Raw genomic sequence first — 6,000 nt, forward strand, 5'->3', positions numbered from 1 at the left:
GAGGGAGGGAAAGGAAGGAAAAGAAGAAAGAGAAAGAAAGGACAGAAGAGAAGGAAAGTAAGAAGAGCAGATGTATTATGATACAGTTCTAAAGGTCTTAAATGGGTCTCACAGGGCTAAATTCAAGACATCAGGATTGTAGTCCTCTGGACACTCTCAGCAAAGACTGGTTACTTGTTTTGTCCAGCCTCTAGAGGCTGCCTACATTCCTTGGTTTATGGCCTCTTCTTCCATCTTATAGATGCCAACACAGCATTTTCAATTCTCTTTGTAGCAATGACCTTTGCTTCCATTGTCCTATCTCTAGAACTTCTGTCTCTCCCTTATAACAGCCCTTGTAATTACATAGTATCCATGTAGATAATCCAGGATAACCTCTCCATCTCAGGATCTTAATCTAATCACATCTGCAAAGTCCCTTTTGACCCCTTGGGATGTGCTGGCTAACTTAGCTTTTATGTCAGGGTAATTGGAAGTTCATCTAGAATGACCCTGATTTAAACTTAAAGCAACAGATAAGGGGTTTACTAGATGACTAAAAGTTTCACTTCTTTGAGCTAACTATAACTTGTTTGAACTTTCTTTATAAAACATGATTCTTGCTGGGATAAAGCAGTTTCACTGTGTTTGTTGTTCGTAGGTTGAAGAGTTAGTATACTCAACCATTTTAAAACTTCTGGGTGCTTTGTCCTAAAGGTCAACCAAAGCATTTACCTCAGGAAATTAGCACCCAAATGGTTACATTCAAAGCCATTGGGTCATTGGGAAAGTCTATGTTTTTATATGCAAAAATGTGTCATGACTTTTCTGACAACCCAATATTTCATACATAGGAAATGTATGTATCTCAGATTTTGTTTAGTCAATTTCTTTCTTCACCTATCATTTCAGAGTCCCTGCTTTTCCTTTTAATTCTGAATGATCAAAAACAGACTCTAAAAAATGTGGCTCATATACACTTTGAAATACTACAGTCATAAAAAATAATGAGGTCCTAGAATTTGATAAACTGTGGACAAATATGGAAGATTTACTCTTAAATGAAGCAAGACAGCCTAGAAAGAGACCTGAGAGTAAGTGGAGAACAACTGGATCTGGATCCTGGTCAAACTTTAATTTACTATGATGATGAGAAAGCACATGAATTTTCAATGCTGGGTCTAAAAGCTGGCATCATTGCTGTCATTGTGGTTGTAATAATAGCAATTATCACTGGAGTTGTTGTAGTGGTTATTTCCAGAAAGAAGAAAATGGCGAAGTATGAGAAGGCTGAGATAAAAGAGATGAGTGAGATGCATAGAGAATGTAATGAATAACTACTGCAGATTAAAAATTACCTACAAGAAGGAAAATTAGGAAATGAAATTAGATTACAAATATATGAACATGGACAAAGAGAAGATCTTTGAGGATTGTTATTTCACTAGTTAACAACATATATTTTTAATAGTGAACCTGTACTGAAAAATATAAGCAGCTTGACTTGGATCCCGAACTTTCAGCTGTGAACTAGTGCTTTCAGGGACTTAAAATGATTTTCTGCTGAGACTTCTTCCTCACTTATTTCTAGAAAGGCACAAACCCAGGCTCATCTCCACATGGATCCTGAACTTCAGCTGTGAAATGGTGCTTTTGCATGGCGCTTGCATGCCACGCAGTTTTCAATTTTTGCATTTTAATATTAAAATCTATAGTTTTTTATTATCCTTTTTTCTTCTTATGTTTTATTTTCTTCTTCCCTTTTCTTTAATTCTTTTCTTTTTTTTAATCTTTAATCATTGGCTTCTCAGCTTCTACTCACTAAGTGTCTACACAGGTTCAAGTGAACAGGATCTAAACATCTGAATACAATTAGAGTCAGAATATTTCTCTATTCCCACTGATTCTGATGCACAAAGAGTGAGAATGGAACGGAAGAGAGATTGTAGATCACCTCCTCCTGTACGCCTCTGAACACTCAGACTAAACTTCAAGAATTAGAAGAACCGCACCATCCATCAGATGACTAGAAATCACCACAGGGTCACAAGAAATATGGAAAAAAAACAAGAAAATACCTCTCCAAGGAAAAATAACTACTCTTCATCCTCAGACAGTATGATGAAATTCATGGAAATGTCAGATAAAGAATTTAGAATTTTCATAGTGATGAAGCTCACAGAGATCTAAGAGAGACAATGAACTGCCGAAGAGGCAGGGGAAAGGAGCTGACAAGCCTCAGGAGGTGAGGAAATTCTTGCAAGATCTAAAAGAGGAATTACACACTTTAAAAAAGAATCAAATGGACCTGTTAAAGATGGAGACTATAATACAGGCAGTCAAAATCTTCCTTGAAAGTATTCAAAGCAGACTAGATCACACTGAGAATCGAATCACAGATGTTGAAGATAGAATCACTGACCTAGAAGAATCCACCACAAAGACTGAGAAAATTGTCCAAAAACATGAGAATACTATACGAGAAATACTAGGTACTATTAAACATCCAAACATCCAGATAATTGGTATCTAAGAAGGGGAAGAGACCTGTAAGGGCATTGACAATCTATTCCATGAAATCCTGGAAGAAAACTTTCCAAACCTACAGAAACATTGAAAGATCCAGTCCCCCAAAATACAAAGGACTCACAGTAGAATCAACCCAAGAAGATATTCTCCAAGACACATTATAGCCAGATTGAGCAAAACCACAAAGACAAGATACTAAGATTGGCAAGAGACAAACGGCAAGTTACCTACAAATGATATTCCATCAGGCTGACAGCAGATCTCTCATCGGAAACAGTGCGAGTGAGGAAAGAATGGAAAAATATATTCAAAGTGTTAAGGGAAAAGCAATTGCAACCACGGATACTATACCCGGAACGATTATCCTTCATATGGGAAGAAAAGACAAGAACATTCTCAGATAAACAAAACCTGAAAGAATTTATCAACACCAGACCAGATCTCCAAGAAGTTCTTCAAGGAGTGCTATACTAGGAAAATTCAATACAGTCACACAGAAATAAGACTTCAAAAACTAAGAAAATGGCCAACTTAATCGTGGGGACAAGTCTGGAGTTGAATATTATATCCCAGAATTTAATTGGGAAAATTGAATCACAATAAAAGATAAAGTACATGAGACTGAACTGACGAAATAGAATTTTATGTCTTTTGACTAAAACATTGTTGATTTTTTTCCTAGGCTTTGTTTTCTGATTTTAAGGATTTTTTTCTTGTCTTGAGCTGTCAATAGGTTCATGTATCCACTATTTGAACAGGATCACAACCTGTTCCCTGGCTTTAAGTTTTAAGCATATTCCTTAGCATTTCTTTGATTTATTAAAGTTAAGTGTGCTTTTCTTGAAATTAAAAAATATAGTAAAAATACATAATTAATGACCGTAGTATACTATATAGCATCAGCTAGATGCTACCGTATAGTGTATTCATTCTACTCAGAGTTTCATGCCTTAAGTCAGACATGTATTCATAGATATGTATATATAAGCAGAGCTTGGTATTGAAAGTAGTTAGATTATTTAAGAACTTTTGTGAATCGATAAAATGTGGAGGGGGGAGGTAATAATCTTGAAAATACACTAAATAGTTCTGAATGAGAAAGAATGACAATAGGCTCCTCACCAGAAATTATGCAAGCCAAAAAAATTTAATAAAGCACAATTTTAAAGTACTAAAAGAAAAAAAATACGATCAACTTATAATTCTATAATCAGTGAAAATACTTTTTAAAAAGGTTAAATAATATCCTCCTACATTCTAATGTTAATATGCTTCAGCAAACATATAATACGAGAAATGGTAAGAAGATTTTTTTCATAAAGAGAATATTACCATATAAAAATTTAAATATATACAAATGATTTGAAAATATCAGAAATGATAAATAAATATCTACATGTATGTGGGGAAAAAAAGAAAAATACAAGCAGCTTAAAATTGGCTTTACCAATCTACATCACAAGTGTCTTATTAACTAATATACAACTCAGAACTTGGACTTCATAGTTAAAATTATTTATGCAAAACATTGAAGGGTGCATTAAAATTGTTCGCAGTGGAGTTTGAATAAATATCTCATTTTGTGATTGAAAGCGGCCTTTCTGTTTAAGTCTTGTACATATAAATTTCTTTATGAATCAAGAAATAAAACATTTTAAACTATAAAACAAAACAAAACATATATATAAAGTTATGCACAGGTTAAAAGAGCAAATTGGTTATACAAACACTCTATTTCAGAGGGTGAGAGGGAAGGAATCAAGAGGAAAAAAGAAAAAAGGTAAAAGTTAAGAAGCACAAAATGGAAAATTATCTGTAGAAGATAATAGGTATGGTAATATCTTTGGACCAATATTCAGTGTATTCTGGATAAGAAAACTTGCTGTTTTTCATGGTGACTCGGAGGAGGTCAGCTGCTTCAAGGTGAAGCTGAATATCTCCTTCCCAGCCATGGGCTGCCAGAAACTCACTGAAGTGGATGATGAACGCAAACTTCGCACTTTTTATGAGAAGCGTATGGCCACAGAAGTTGCTGCTGATGCTCTGGGTGAAGAGTGGAAGGGTTATGTAGTCTGAATCAGTGGTGGAAACGACAAACAAGGTTTCCCCATGAAGTAGGGTGTCTTGACCCACGGCCGTGTCTGCCTGCTACTGCGTAAGGGACATTCCTGTTACAGACCAAGGAGAACTGGAGAAAGAAAGTGCTAATCTGTTTGGGGCTGCGTTGTGGATGCCAATCTGAGTGTTCTCAACTTGGTTATTGTTAAAAAAGTAGAGAAGGATATTCCAGGACTGACATACTACCGTGCCTCGTTGCCTGGGATCTAAGAGAGCTAGCAGAATCCGAAAACTTTTCAACCTCTCTAAAGAAGACGATGTCCACCAATATGTTCTACGAAAGCCCTTAAATAAAGAAGGTAAGAAACCTAGGACCAAAGCACCTAAGATTCAGAATCTTGTGACTCCCCGTGTCCTGCAACACAAGCACCAGCGTATTGCTCTCAAGAGACAACGTACTAAGAAAAATAAGGAAGCGGCAGCAGAATATGCTAAACTTTTGGCCAAGAGAATGAAGGAGGCTAAAGAAAAACGCAGAGAACAGATTGCAAAGAGACGCAGGCTGTCCTCCCTGAGAGCTTCTACTTCTAAGTTTGAATCCAGTCAAAAATAAGACTTTTATAAGAGAAACAAATAAATAAGATCAGCTTTCAAAAAAGAAAAAAGGAAACTCATTTTGTATGCTGTAAAGATATGTAAATGAATGTAAAATATATCAAATTTAAAAATTAAAAATAGTCTAAAACAAAAATAAAAATAATAATGAATAAAATTAATTTTTAAAAATTGACTATAGGTATCAATTAATTATTTAAAGCACTTTGCCTGAAACCATGTTGCTAAGAGGCTTATGATTTGTTACATGCTGAAAAGATCTATAGGACATTTCTTTAAAATGAAACCCTTGAATCTCATGCTGTATTAAAAGAATGTATTAAAAGAACACTATATTATGTCATTGTGGGGCTCGTTCCAATTAATATGGTGATAGTTCAAGATTATAAGGTACATTTAAAATAATGTATTAGGCCTTCCAAAATACCTCACAATTCAGTACACAACTGGAATAATATTATGGTGAAAAGCTGAATAATGTTCTTTATTTGATCTTTGCCACAAGGGCTGAGAAGCCCTGAATGGTGATTTTTCATCAAAATGTCCACCCTAGTCTGCCAAAGTCTGGAAGATGGAGGTGTTCCCCCATGGGAAACAGGTACAGTTTGGGAAATGGGAAAGAGATACAGTTTGGAAAAAAGAAAACATATTCAGTCTATATATTGTTTGCACAATTTTTTAAAGAATTATTTTATTTTATTTTATTTATTATTATTTTTCAATTTGGCCAGAAAGAAAGAGAGAGAGAGAGGGAAAGTGAGAAAGCAAGCTGCCGGGTCCAGGATTTGAACCACCATCAGCTATGTGGGAGTTCAGAGC

General features: G+C 35.2%; 1 pseudogene; it reads left to right on the plus strand.

The window, feature by feature from the left end:
• The window catches only part of LOC102475243 (40S ribosomal protein S6-like), a 45,275-nt pseudogene extending 40,096 nt beyond the window's left edge, over positions 1-5,179 (plus strand).
• Positions 5,180-6,000: the final 821 nt, after the last annotated feature.

Source organism: Tupaia chinensis, unplaced genomic scaffold (genome assembly GCF_000334495.1).
Source record: "Tupaia chinensis unplaced genomic scaffold, TupChi_1.0 Scaffold145659_1, whole genome shotgun sequence".
NCBI lineage: Eukaryota > Metazoa > Chordata > Mammalia > Scandentia > Tupaiidae > Tupaia > Tupaia belangeri.